The 15,229-nt window shown below is 47.4% G+C and overlaps 1 protein-coding gene across 1 annotated transcript in view; it reads right to left on the reverse strand.

The window, feature by feature from the left end:
• Positions 1-12,430, reverse strand: part of NCOA1 (nuclear receptor coactivator 1) — a 722,334-nt gene extending 709,904 nt beyond the window's left edge. The window contains exon 1 of the mRNA XM_069233763.1: positions 11,152-12,430. The gene's annotated coding sequence lies outside the window, so the exon portion shown is untranslated. The remainder of the gene's footprint in view (positions 1-11,151) is intronic.
• Between the last annotated feature and the right edge of the window lie 2,799 nt (positions 12,431-15,229).

Raw genomic sequence — 15,229 nt, forward strand, 5'->3', positions numbered from 1 at the left:
GAGGTGGGCACCATCTGTGCCCATCAAAGCATTTCCAGAGGCTGGGGGAGGCTACTCCTCCACAGCCTTCACACCTATTTCCAAAGGGAGAGGGTGTTACACCCTCTCTCAGAGGAAACCCTTTGTTCTGCCTTCCTGGGCCAGGGCTGCCTAGACCCCAGGAGGGCAGAAACCTGTCTAAGGGATTGGCAGCAGCAGCAGCTGCAGTGCAGACCCCGGAAAGGCAGTTTGGCAGTACCCGGGTTCTGTGCTAGAGATCCGGGGGATCATGGAATTGTCCCCTCAATGCCAGAATGGCATTGGGGTGACAATTCCATGATCTTAGACATGTTACATGGCCATGTTCGGAGTTACCATTGTGACGCTATACATAGGTAGTGACCTATGTATAGTGCACGTGTGTAATGGTGTCCCCGCACTCACAAAGTCCGGGGAATTTGCCCTGAATGATGTGGGGGCACCTTGGCTAGTGGCAGGGTGCCCACACACTAAGTAACTTTGCACCCAACCTTCACCAGGTGAAGGTTAGACATATAGGTGACTTATAAGTTACTTAAGTGCAGTGGTAAATGGCTGTGAAATAACGTGGACGTTATTTCACTCAAGCTGCACTGGCAGGCCTGTGTAAGAATTGTCAGAGCTCCCTATGGGTGGCAAAAGAAATGCTGCAGCCCATAGGGATCTCCTGGAACCCCAATACCCTGGGCACCTCAGTACCATATACTAGGGAATTATATGGGTGTACCAGTATGCCAATGTGAATTGGTAAATTTAGTCACTAGCCTGTTAGTGACAAATTTGGAAAACAGAGAGCATAACCACTGAGGTTCTGGTTAGCAGAGCCTCAGTGAGACACTTAGGCATCACACAGGGAACACATACATATAGGCCACAAACCTATGAGCACTGGGGTCCTGGCTAGCAGGATCCCAGTGACACATAACAACCACACTTACAACATAGGGTTTTCACTATGAGCACTGGGCCCTGGCTAGCAGGATCCCAGTGTGAGAGTGAAAACACCCTGACATATACTCACAAACAGGCCAAATGTGGGGGTAACAAGGCTAGAAAGAGGCTACTTTCTCACATGAAGCATGTTGGCTGCACTGATATATGAGAGCGATTGCATCTGCTGAGCTGGCTCCACTTGTAGACATGAAACTTGTACCTCTGCCCTGATCATTTGAAGTGGTGTGCAGACCCTTGGTACCACTGCCCCACCCACACCCAGGGGTGTGGTTGTTAGTAAGTCGGGTAAGGGCCAGGGGGAAGGTCGCTGGGGCCCACCCCTCTTTTCCTTTTTGCCACTAGTGCTGGTCCACACACAGTCCTGATAAATTACACCAACAGTCCGGGTTAGATTGGAGGCTTCTGAAGAGCAGAGAGTCGGGGATGTGCCGAAATCGTGTCCCTGGCCTCTGTCGTGGAGGGGTCACCATTACCCATCCCAAATGCGGACTACATATACAGGGATCCTGACAACAGTGCATTGATCCTCCCCTTGGAGACCAGCCGGCTTGCAGAAGGTACCTGGTGGCAAGCGTCACAACCCTCTCCAACAACTGGCATAGGCTGCAGCTTCTGGGAGTCAGATTGGGACTTAAACTGTTAACTGGTGGAACAACGAATGGCTAAGTCGACCTCACTGCCTGTGGGGGACGTCACTGTAATTACAAGAGGCCTGACCTGGACAGCTGGTCCGAACTGGTGTTAGGGGTATTCCCCCCACCCCGTGCTACACAGTACCCTGTGTTTTGCAGTAGTGCTATCTGTAAAGATAAGCAGCCTAGGGGCACCCAGCAAATGAAAATGGACCGATATACGGCTCAGAATGCAGGAAATGGCACGCAGAAAGGCCCAGAAGAGAGGGTGCAAGTAAGCCCACCTGCGGTCAGATATTGGCTGCAATTGAGGCCTCCAGCCTGGCAGTCCAAACCAAGATCGAGACTATGGCCATTGATGTCAACCTGCCCAGGGCCAATCTGAGCAAGGTGGTGGAACAATCTGTGGAAATTAAGGCTAGGGTCACTGGACTTGGAGAAGAGGTCTCTGCGTTACAGTCTGCAGTGGCTGCACTTGAAGCTCAATCCACCCACCTAAAGGCAAGAATGGAAGATGCTGAGGGGAGAGTCCGCAGATCCAACCTACGGTTTGTGGGCTTCCCTGAGGGAGTGGAAGGGGGCGCACCATTGGCTTTTCTTGAGGACTGAATTAGGACCGCCACCTAAACCAGGAGCCCCACCTAGGACTGTCATTGCAAAGCTCCTAAACTATAGGGATTGGGACAAAATCCTTTAGGAAGTGTGCAAAAATGGTGACCCAATATTTGAGAATCAGTGCATGCGCATCTTCCCAGACTATACCATAGCAATCCTTCAGCAGCATGAAACAGAAACTACGATTGCTGGGCCTGAAATACAAGTTGCTTTACCCTGCCAAGCTGAAGATAATACGAGATGGACGATCTCACTTTTTCATGTCACCTGAAGAGACCTGGGACTGGATGGAGATCTGGGATGCGGACCGGTCCTTGATGTCGCCCTCGGGCTGGGCACACAACAGGACCTGGCAAAGTGGGGGACCCCCATCCACTCCCGGGAGGAGGAGCAGAAGCTGCTAAAGATCCAACGCAAGAATGGTGGTGCAGCCTGACAGCACTCTAGACTTGGAGGCGCAGAGATGTGAGGGAGAGGCGGCCAGGGCCCAGGTTGAGGCTGGCACCTCTGCAGCACCCTCTGCCATGAACCTTGATATGGGGAGTGATTGTGGACAGTCCAGTGGAGATTCCTCTGAGATATAGCAGATGAGAACGATTGGTGACCTCCTCAGAGGTGCTAGACACTTCTCATGACGTGAGCTCAGCAGAGCAGGTATAATGCGTATGGGAGCCAATCAGGATGTTGGGGCGGACTTCCCAACATGAGGAGATGCTGGGGCGGCCCTACTCTACTAATATGGCTGTAAGAATACATGAGGTGTGGCACAAATAAATGTGGCTTAGACACAGCTTACATGTGAGCCTCTCATACTTCAATTCTTTCTTCACCTCACTTTCTTCTTCGTTTCCTCTTTTTTCACTGGAGTGATGTGTTGTTTATGGTTGGAGTGCTCCTGAGGTACACAGCTGTGGAATTGCAGATCCCACCCCCCCCCCCTTTGGGTGAGCCTGACTGTACTAAGCCCCTAGCATACATTCTTTATCATACCCAGCACAGGGCACCCACACACACTGCAGACACATATTAACTGTTGATTGGGTGGGTGGGTCGCATAACATGACTGGGACGGCACTCGTTAGTTTTGAAGGTGTTTACCAGGGGTGGGTTGAGGGGAGTTGGTTTTTGGTTCCAAGTTTATGTTTGTGCAGCATCCATTGCGAGCTGGCTTGGCATGGGGTTTCGGGAGGCACGGGGAGGGCTGGGAGGAGAGATGGGAGATTGGAAAAGATTAATGTGCGATGGATGACAGTAGGAGATTGCACATGTGGAATGTACAGGGACTGAACTCCTTTGTGAAGAGCTATAGAACTCACAGACATCTTAGATGATTAAGAGTACACATCATCCTCCTTCAGGAGACACACTTGTTGGAGGCAAAGGCTCAGAAACGCCACAGAAAAAGGAGAGGACAACTGTACTCCTCTACATACTCCTCCTATTCTAGAGAAGTACCCATCTGGGTGGCTCCGGGAGTCCCTTTTCTGCTGCAGAGCCAAACAGTTCATGTGGCAGGTCGCTATGTACTTATTCACGGCCTACTCAATGGTTGTGAAATCTGCCTTTTAAATGTATATGCACCTAACACAGACGATGGTGAATTCTATGGGGCACTGGAGTCTGAATTACTGGCCTATGCCGAGACCCCTATAATTTGGACTGGAGACTTTAACTTCATCTTGGACGGTCGATTTGGTAGGCATCTACCTCTTATGGCAACAAGGCCTTATATGGTAGCAGTCTGCAGGAAACCATGACTAGACTGCAACTTTTAGATATATGGAGAGAACTTCACCCTACACATAGAGTTTTCTCCTGCTATACCCTACACACAAGGCATATAGTCACCTTGATCGCTTTCTAATAACTAGTGAGGGGACCTTAATCTCCAGACAGTGAACTATAGGGTTTGTTTTTTGTCGGATCATGTCCTGTTGCTGCTGGAGTGCGTAATGAAGGGATGAAGACTCTGCATCCCCTCTGGAGGTTGCATCCAGAGGTCCTGGGAGACCCGGAGTATGCCACTACTAGGGCAGAGACCCTACAAGGGTTCTTCGCTGTTAACTGGAATTCCTCCCGGGCACGTGGCATGGAAGGGGGTTCTCAAGGTGGTGGTCCAGAGAGTGTGCCTTGGTGAGATTTATGGCATAAGGAAAAAACTGAAATGCGAGCTGCAGGAAAGCGAGGAGACCCTGGCAAACTTGCAGAGACAGGTGGAGGGCCGGGATAGGGTTGGGTCGAACATGGTAGAGGTGCACAGATAAATGGCGTCAGCCTGGGACAGGATGGACTGCTACATCCGTAAGGAGTACCGATATCGCTTTCACAGAGATGGGGATAAGTCTGGCCATATGCTTGCTTGGTTACTCAAAACAGAGCGGCCCTCACCGGTCATTCTTGGTCTCCCAGTCCCAGAGTGTTCGATGATTGTTGGTCAAGCAGCAATCAACCTAGCACTCTGCGACCATCTGTGGGCAGTATACTCTGCTCTGGAGGTCGAGGACCCCCTTGAGGCACATAATTTTTTGGACAGCATTACTCTGCGGTGACTCAGGTGGAAGAGCTGGGGCAACACATCACATTGGAAGAACTCCAGGAAGCCCTCAAGGGTATTGCCAGGAAGAAATGCCCGGGCCCAGGTGGTCTTCAATCTCCCTGCTACCTATGCTCCTTGAGACCAGCAGCGGCACGCACAGAGTGGGCGTATTGCCACACCACATGCGAGAGGCTATCATAATGATGCTTCCGAAGCCAGACAGGAACCCCACTGATCAGGAATTCTACCGGCCCTTGTATATGCTAGATGTAGATGGCAAACTGTTAGCAAAAGTGTTGCCAACGCATTCCAGCACTGTGGTCACGCACCTGGTAAAGGAAGACCAAAGGGGGTTTATGCCTGCTAAAGGCACACACTTGAATTTGCGATGTCTGTAACGTTATGCACGCAACCCAGGATACCCGTCTGAGAGCTGCGCTGATATCGTTAGACATCAAATAAGCCTTTGATACCATGTCATGGTCTTACCTGTGGGACGTTCTCATAAGTAAGGGAGTGGGTGAGGGATTTCTGGCATGGGTGCTCTTACTATGCACCAACCCGACAGTGAGAATGCACACTTGACGGGAAATCTCCAAGGCATTCCGTGTCGAAAGAGGTACCCGTCGGGGATGCCCGTTGTCACCACTCCTGTTTGCCCTCACTGTGGAAACCCTGGCGATCTACCTCAGAAATGAGATGCACGACTGGGGCGTATGAGTGGGGGACACAACACACAATGGGCCAGATGTAGCAAAGGATTTTACCCATTCTGTGTCTATGGGAAAAAGTGTTCGAACATATGGCCCAATGTCTCTTTATACGCAGATGATGGGTTAATCTTCGTGGCAGAGCCAGAACAGTCAGTGCCTCGCCTCCTGCACCTGATGGAGTGGTTTGGGTAGCTTTTAGCCTCCAGATCAACCGCCATAAGGCAGTATTACCACCTCTGGCAGCCCTGGCTCCGCTGAACCCTACTGACCTCCCTAGGGCGGGATTATCATGGGAGACGTGAAGCTTCCGTTATCTTGGGATGCTGCTTAACGCATGATGTCCAACTTCAGTATGACTTGAATAAGGATAGGGTAGTGCATGGACTGAGCAATTTAGTGCGGGACCACTTTGCCATTGTCGGTTATGAGGAGGGTGGCGTTGAGTAAGATGGTCTTGCTGCCATATATGCTACACAGAACTTGTTTTGCGTGTTGCCATCATCATCTTTGTTCCAGAGGCTAGACAGACTCCTGGTGCCCCTGGTGTGGGCAGGAAAGAGACATAGAGCTTGTCTCAAACTCAAGCTGGACCCCAGCAGGGGAGGCCTAGGCTTGCCAGAACTCAGGATTTACTATTTCCCAGGTTTGCTACAGTATGCCACTCTGAGGTGTGAAGCTGGTGTTAATTGGGAGAAGAAACTCTTATCAGGCTCCGCTGTCGTGGATGAGCTTCCTAAGCTACTCATGTCTGGATGTGCACTGCCAGCGGGGACTCCTTTTACGGTCACGCAGGTGGCACAGGCATGGGAGAGGGCTGTCAGTCAGGTTTTACACCAAGCGCCCGATTACAAACTTCTCCTTATTTGGTTGCTGCGTCTCTTTATACACATCTGTGAATCATTGGACGTCTCCAAGTGGATGACTGGTGGCTGCCAGAGAGCAGGGATCTTTACCTATACGGTATTTTTATGACCCGCAGAGACGTAAACACATTTCAGATTAGACAAAGGGAAGTTTCTGCACTATGCAGGTATAAGGCGCAGGGTACGAGATATCTGGCCGCCGTTCCTGGAGGAGTTGCAGGAATCACAGGTGTTGCAGGTGATCCTGGGAGCTGTAAGGGCATTATTTCCCAACTGAATGTACTGCTAAAGACTGACAGGCTCGTTAACACAGCCCCACAACGCGCCTCCTGGGATGGGGACCTGGAGGCACCGTCCACGAAAGGGGGGGGGGGGGGGGGGGGGGATGGACCAGGGCCTTGGCACAGGTGCAAGAAGTGTCTAGCATCACTAGATTTGAGTTGACACACTTCTACGTACATAAGGCTCATTTGACGCCCCAGTGCCTACAACAGGGTGTATCCATCAAGATCAGCAGAATGCGCTCACTGTGGCACGCAGCCAGTGGATTTCGGACATGTTGCGTGGTTGTGCATATGGTTGCATCCCTTCTGGTGTGAGGTACTGTGAGAGCTATGCGACATAATCTGAGTGGAAGCAGACCTTGTGCCCCGCCATGGTCTATTAGGGCTGTTGCCCTTGCCTGGGAGGGTGAAAAAATGCAATATAAATTTGGACAACTCAGACTTATTTTAGCCAGTCAGCGAATAGCGATATACTGTGCCAGCCCGACACAGACCAAGTGGAAGTCAGATCTTCTCAAGTGGGCAGTGACTGAGGAGTGCAAGACCAAGAGTGAGCCAAGCAGTGGCTATTAGAGTCACGCCCTGCAGGAGAAGGTGTAATTGACTGTAAATATATTGAGCATGTACTGCTTGCTCCCTCTGGGGCAGGTCACTTGCCCAGCTGTCCTGCTCTCCCCTCCGCGCACATAATGACTCTACAATCTCCTTCCTGACTCCGATGTGGATGCACGTTGACACAGTCGTTGCACTATTGGTTCTCTGAGTTACTAGTTTCCGTTCTCCAGGCCGTGAAGGACTCCTGTTACGCGACACTCATATTGCATTGCTTATGAATGTAATATACAGCCTGTACAACAGATGAAAAACTTGAATAAAAACATTTTTAAAAGGAAAAAAAAAAAAAAGTCTTTACCAACAAGCCCCAAAAAGTGAGCAATACACTGAGGATGGCAAACACTCAACCTCCATCGCTAGGCATGGGAAAGTGGGAACATTTTAGACATGACATTAGGCGATTTGAAGGTTAATGCTGGCATTACCAATTTGCCAAAATATGCTGACTATGAACTCTGTATTTGAAGTCTGAACAAGTTATAGGTTTAGTGATAGTAGGTCCAGAGTCTCCATCTGAACAGGACTGTAACCTAACAATCACTCGATTTTACCAATGGGGGAGAGAACAGTCTCTCATAATCTACTCCCTAATATATGGTGCAATGGGAAAGTTATGACTCTTGGAACAAGGAGTCCTGCACTGTTGTGTTGGTCAGGGCTTTAAGTGGGCTAGATCCCTTCAAATTGCAGACCCATTAGTAATTAAAAATAGACATTAAAAAGGTTCTTTGCAGTGCACTAAATTCAGGTACCTAACTTTACTGGCAAACAACAATGATCAACTGCTGAACAATTCATGTAATAAAACGCTAAGGTAACCCATTTCAGTGGTTTAGTTCCTGTTTATGTTTCACGTTTTACTTAATCTTGCAACAAAATACAGGTCGTGGTACACTAGAGCAGTGGTTCTCAACCTTTTGACTTCTGTGGACCCCCCACTGGGTCATCATAATTGGAATCTAGGGACCCCAACTGGTTCATTATTCAGCCCCCCCTCCCTGAGTTACTACTAGAAGCTGGGGACCCCAGTCTAAACACTGTTGAGGATTTGACCCACAAAACAATACACAAAAAGTACATAAGCAAGCATTCAAACACATACACAAATAACACATTTTATTTAATTTGCAAACAAAGAAAAATAATTTTAATAGGACGATTGGAGCTTTTTTAAATTCAATTGAAGCAACACATTGTCCATACTATATTCTGTTTGATGCACTTGCACTGCTCCCACAAATTAATCTGCGGCTACTGATTTAATTTTTAGCCTCCAATTGCAAATTCCTTGACATTTACAGTAAATTTTCAAATGTTCAATTGTAAATTTAGCCACTTAATCCATATACACTTTATTAATCTGATAATATTATTTAATTTTCTAAGCAGTCGCGGACCCACTGCAGAGGCTTCACTGACGCCCAGGGGTCCCCAGACCACAGCTTGGGAACCACTGCGCTAGAGGGATCATTGAATTTTAGTTTGTGTGTTTAAGCCATGGCCTTGTAGACACCCCACACACAAACACACTTTTTGCATCCCACTTGAAACTATAGAGACTGTAATCCTCCTTCACTAGATTGTTTGAGGAGAGTCCAATCATCCTTCCTATGCATTTGACCCCCTTAATTGCCATTATGTATGAGAGATGGGAAAGCCACTGAAGGTTTGAGCTAAGCTCAAGCAGATGCCTGGATATGGCTCACACTGTGGTTCTCTTGGACACAAACAAACCTTCATGTGGCTTCTGTCTGCCAACCATGCTCGAATTTCATGCACCATGAGTCAAAAACAACACATTGCTTTTTGATGTAAATCGAGAGAGAAAGTTACCCATCAAGTGGCTAAATTGCATAATATGAAACCAGAAAACCTGTGATTACTCCCAGATTCCCAATATGACAGAACTGTGTGATCCAAGCAATTGGTTTATTTCACTTTGCTTCCTTTTCCTTCATTTCAGACCCAAAGTGATGGGTGGATGCTTGCAATAATTATACACACTAGCAATCAATTTGGCAGTATCCCAAATCATTGTGGCTGACATTGATTTAAGAATTCCATCAATCACTTTTTTTGCATAACTTAGTGTGGCACCCTAGTGGGACAGCTATGCCCAGATGGGAGTTCCATGCAGACTGTCACTGGAACCAAGCTATATCTGGCTGAAGACCCCCAAGTAGGGTGAAACCGCTCCTAGGTTGTTTGTGTTCTGGTTCATGGAGGGCGTGGCCTGGCAGTTAGGCTGGACTGTTCCCACTGGAGCAGGTCAAGAAAGATTTCCTTATGGCTGGGTCCAACTTGAGGTGGCACGGTGTTCAAAATATGATTAACTGGGATGTGGCCCGAGTAATTACCAATGGTTGAGATTATTTGAAGCATTTCATCCATCACTTATTTTGTATAGAATAGTCATTTTCACTTATCCACCTTGAAATACATGAGTTCAGAGTGTGCGCTATACAAATACTTCTTCTGTTTGATTTAAAAGTTAATAATGTTGCCCCATTTATAACAACCTAGGCCACCCAGAGAGTGTACATGAAAAGTGACTTGCCTCCTTGTTCACTGAAGGTATTGTTAGGGCGGTGGGGAAGCATAAATGTTTCTACATTCAGATTTAAAAAGTATCACTTAATAAATTCCTCTCCATGCAGTGACAGAATCTGATGTACTAAGGTGAAACGTCTCTGCATGTTAATGAAATACACTCTTGAATTTTGAGATTTGATCATATTTATACATTTAGCTTCTTTCCCTGTACTCGGGTTAGTGTAAATAAATGCTTACCCTTTTAACAACTTTTGAGTCTTCGTGCTCACTCAAGTAAACAGCAGCCTAGTGCTGCTGTTTACCAGGGGACCACATGTAAAGATCAGGAGGACTGCAAGCAAACCAAGCCATACTTTTGAGTAACCCTGCTCTATAGCATTAGACTTCACCATCAAAAAGTCAACAAGTTGGCAAATACGACATTGGCATGACTGTCCAAGATCATAATCTTCAAGGTGGGCTGGCAGATATGTACCTTCAGGACTAGATCTCTACTCATCTACCATCACAAAAGCATAGTCACCATTCTTACGGAGAGTGACCAAGACCCAATTATTAAAATATGTCCCACCCTAAAAATAGTGCTCACCTACCAGCACAAGAGCATAGCCACCATTCGGAGAGTGATCAAACCTCAATGATTAAAATACGTCCACCCTAAGAATGGTGGTCACCTCCCATCAAGACAGTAACAGTCATGTGTTGTCCTGGGGGTCATCAAGCTGGCCTCATCCGTGCATATTAACGATAAATAGTCGTAGGAATTACCAAAGAGACAACTTATAACTTGGCACAAACATCAGGTGGTTACGGACACCCCTATCATGATGCTCGTGCGGGGTTACCACTCTGGGGATCCTGGTTTTGCCCTGTTCTAGACACAGCGCCATCCACGAAAAAACGCCCGTTCCTCGTTCGTCCCGACGAAGCCATTCGCCCAAAACAATATTTAAGCTCTCGACAAGTCTTTTGGGGGGTACTCCACTGTAAATAACGGTTCAACGGAACATAGTATCTTCCCTCCACCCACATACACAAAACCCATTCGGAGACGATTCGCATCTCTGTTAACACCAGTCTCTGCCTTTGCACCAGTCTCGTGTTCTCCAACTACTCCACCGACGCTGATGTGCTTGCTGCCTTGTGCACGCTCCTCGCAAAAGCCCTCTACTCCCCACCTCCCACTCTTGCTGCAAATGTCACATGCCCAGCTCTCTGGACGAGCTACTGTCTGCTTTTCAGAGAGCGACGGCGGGAGCAACACAATCAGTCATGTATTTCTGCAATCGAACAAGACTCGGCTACTGGAAACACAGACGAGGAAGATGGCTTCGAATGGGCATAGTTGCAATCACCCCGTACACTCACCTGTCTCTGTTGGAGCTGCGGGGAAGCCAGACATACACCCCCCAATCCTCGTGCACGGCTGGTCTGGTTGCTTCTGCCCCTCGCTCCCCAGTCTGGGGAGGGGCTGTAACCGACAGACCCTCTGGCTGTCTGCTTTGCCCCAGTGAAGGTTTGGGAATCCTCACCCCGTGTGGACTAGCTGATCGCCCCAGAGCGCTTCTCTTCAATTCGAAGCCCGTGGCTCTGCGATTCTCCAAGGGGGGCGGTTATCACTGTCTGATCCTGTTTAGGGTGACTCCTGCCCTCAATTCACACATTGGCTGTCGTGTCCCCTTCCTTGGAGCGTCTTGTTTCCGCCTAGTTAGTGGCTGTATTTTCTCCACAATCTCGCCATTAGACCTCTAAATGTGTTTGTTTTCTCCCCAGCCTTTGCGGTCGGGTTATCAAGGAGTGTTTCTTCTCCAGACTGTCGATCATTTGCCTCCCACGAGTCTCTCTTCTGTGTCTGTCGCAGATAGGTATTCATTTAGGGTGTGCAACACCCCCCTACGGATCCCGCTGTCAGACCTTCGATTAGCGGCGGCAGGGGGAGGTCCCTCTTACAGGGCGAGCAAATAGCAGATCACTCTCCAAGAAGAGGATCGTAGCAGGCGGAGCGTCAAGTTTTCTTCGGAGGTGCCTCTTCCACCAGTGTTTGCATGTCTGACCTTCCCCAGAGTGTCTAGTCCCCAGTCTGGGTCTTTTTCAGGGGCGTCTCTGCTTGAATTATTCAGCTGTCAGCACTTACTCTGGGTGTTTGTGCTCGCAGTCTTCAGCTGTCAGCTCTTCCCACTAGGTGCCTGTAATCCCACTGGATCCCCATGTCTGCAGGAAGGGGGTGTCTGCACCTGGGGCAGGTGCTGCGTTTCGTTTGCTCCTGACCTGTGATCCTCTCTGAGCTTAGAGATGTCCCTTGGTGTGGTGGGGGTGTCCTGGTGTTGTACAGAACCGTGCTTGCTGGGGTTGGGCCCCTCTTGTTCTGGATGGGGCAACGGGACTGACAGCGCCGAGGAGCACCTACTCGTAAACCCTGTATTGTTGCTGTCAATGCTCTCCCCGCCTCCGTCCCGCACTCACCCCGGTCCCAGCGGCGCCTCCCTCTCTCCTCTACGGCTGTCTCCTAGCCTTTCTCCCCCCTCCCGTATGCCCCCGTCACCCCCCTCCCTGCGCAGCGCTTTCGTCGCTCTGGTCAAATTGTGTCTATTCAGCTTCTCCGGAGAGCGGCTCTCGCCGCCATGTTCCCACCCCCACACGCGCGCGCAGGATTGTTTACGTGCGCCATGACGCAGCTGTCACTTCTCGCTGACTTGGCGTCGCAAAACGCAAACTAAGTGGCCGCCATCTTGGTGTAGGGAAAAGGGGGCGTGATTGGGTCGCTCCGTGCCTGGGAGCCTCTGCCGGAGATTAATCACCGGTATCTGCCATCTTGGTGAAGTAGAATGTGGTGCTCTGCCCAGAGGGCTGGCCCAGGGGCGGTATGGGCCGCAACGAGAACACGAACGAGTATGAGGGTGGTTAATTAACTGCGCACCCGGGCTTACTGCACATGCTGACACGCACTTGAGCTCAAATTAGAGTGCTGCAGACTGTTGGTGTGGCTTCCTAGATACTACTGGACACATGTACAAAGCATTTTTCTAGTCGCAAACGCTGTCCCAAGGACCACTGCCTACTCGTAAAAAATGAAAAGGAAACTTTATTTTTGAAATGCATTCCATTTTCCTTGGGCTGCATTTAAATAGAAATAACTGCTTTAGTTAAAAAGCAGTCACAGACGTGGTGGCCAGTTGACCCTTGCAGACCACCATCCCTTGAGTGCCTGACATTCCCAAATGGGTCACAAATTGAGACCTGCCTCGTGAATATTAATGAGGCAGATTCTTTGCAACCCATTTGGGAATTACTCACCGTGTCTGAGACACTGTTGTACATCAGGTTTTGCGACTCACAAGTTGCAAGTCGTTAAGACTCGCAATTTGCAACTCGCAAAACCTGACATTTGTACATGTGGCCCTACCGCCCTCCCAACATTTAGGTCCAGTTGCACTGACTTCTTTGGATACATTCAACATAGATGCCAAGTTTTCCAGTTCCATACATGCTGTGTTGCTCCACTCTAGTTTTCTACTTAATTTTTGGAATTAGATGTTAGGTTATATTGATTTGTATAGCACACTAATCAAACAAGAGGGCATCCAGGCTCTTGGGCAAGTTTGGTCCCCAAGGTGCTTTTGAAGAGAGCCAGGTCTTCAGCAGCCCTGCCAAGTTTCCTAGGTCCTCTTAACTTTTCCTGTTATTCCTACTGAGATACATTCTCCCCACCGTTCCTCACTGTGGGAACAAGCTGTCAGTCAGCCCACACTAATTATTCAGGTGCATTTTTATATATATTTTTTCTTAGCCCTTCATTTACTTATCCAACATTGAGCTTATGCATGCTCCCTATTTTTGTAGGTGACTAAAGCACCAGTTTGGGGCCGGACATGGGTGAGTTATGCCTCAATAGGATTTGGCGCCTATAAATAATTATATATCCGTATTAATATTTTACTGATGATAGCCACTTTCTTTCCAGATACCAATATCCTTCATCAATCTGGGGTCAACATTTTAAATAAGTAACAACCATCAGTATGTATATTTGTTCAATTTTTTTAGTCATAGAATTCTTTTCTTGTTTTTATCTTATAGTACCCCTTGAATGATGATCCTTTTCTTGTCAGGTCCCCAGTTAATTTTTGTCCTGATGAGACCCTGGTACCCTGTGAGAGGGTCGAAACGTTGATGTTCTTATTAGACAAGACCTCTTTGGTTATGTTGTGACTGATTCATGATTGTTCTGAAAAGAATACTCTTTAATTCACCAGGAGGCTGTCTTTTAGAGGTACACCAAAGAATACAGCATTACAAGGGAATTTTTGAATGTCTCTGTGTAATGGGGTCTCTTGTTCACTTAGGTAGCACTTCTTGATTATGTCTTTATAGTTTGATTACATAAAGAATTTTCTATGACACAGCAATACCCTTCTCATATTAGTAAAGGTATGTTGTCACACAGGTTGGGGTACTGGAATTAGTGGAGCCTTTTTTTAAATGTTTTAAATAGATGATTTTCATCTTTATTCAGAAGTTGTGGTATGATAAGGTCAGTAGCAAGATTTTTCTGCTACAGTAATTAAATAGATTGTAAATGAGTTTCATGTGAATATGTGTTATGTAATAATTGTACCCAGGTTCACATGAACGTTCTGGGTTGCTCTTGTCATTGTTTTGTATATAGATTATAGAGCACTGAACCAAGTAACTGTCAAGAATAGGTATCCTCCACCACTGATCTCAGAGTTATTAGATCAAGTGAAAGGTGCAAAAATATTCACTAAACTAGATTTGAGAGGAGAATACTATTTGGTGAAAGTAGCCAAAGGTGACAAATGAAAAACTGCTTTTTGGACTAAATATGGCTTCTACGAGTTACTAGGTGATATCCTACAGATTGTGCAACACTCCAGCAGCCTTCAAACATTTGTTGAATGGTGTTTTAATGGAGTACTCGGATCAAGTAGCGGTAGTTTACCTCAATGACATTCTGAACTTTTTTTAAAGTAAAGAAGAACATGCATAGCATATAAGAAGCATTCTACAGAAACTACAAGAAAATAATCTTTATGTGAAATTGGAATTTTTTTATTTTCATGTCGAACAAGTAGAGCTTTTGGGTTTTGTGATATCCTCTAAGGGAGTTTCCATGGATTCTTCTAAGGTGTCTGCCATCAGATACCGTCCCACACCGAGAAATGTGAAAGAGATTCAAAGCTTTATTGGTTTTTCTAACTTTTATTGATGATTCATCCACAATTTCTCTGCCATAATAAGCCTCATCACTCGGTTGTTGAAGAAAGTAGTAAAATTTCAGTGGACTGAAGAAACAGATAAGGCTTTTCAGTTTCTCAAAGAAAAGTTCACGACAGCTTCCATTTTGATGCATCCAAATCCAGAAGAGGCCTTTTTTGTAGAAACAGATGCATCAGATCATGCTACTGGAGGAGTGCTCTCTCAGAGA

Source organism: Pleurodeles waltl, chromosome 5 (assembly GCF_031143425.1).
Source record: "Pleurodeles waltl isolate 20211129_DDA chromosome 5, aPleWal1.hap1.20221129, whole genome shotgun sequence".
Lineage (NCBI taxonomy): Eukaryota > Metazoa > Chordata > Amphibia > Caudata > Salamandridae > Pleurodeles > Pleurodeles waltl.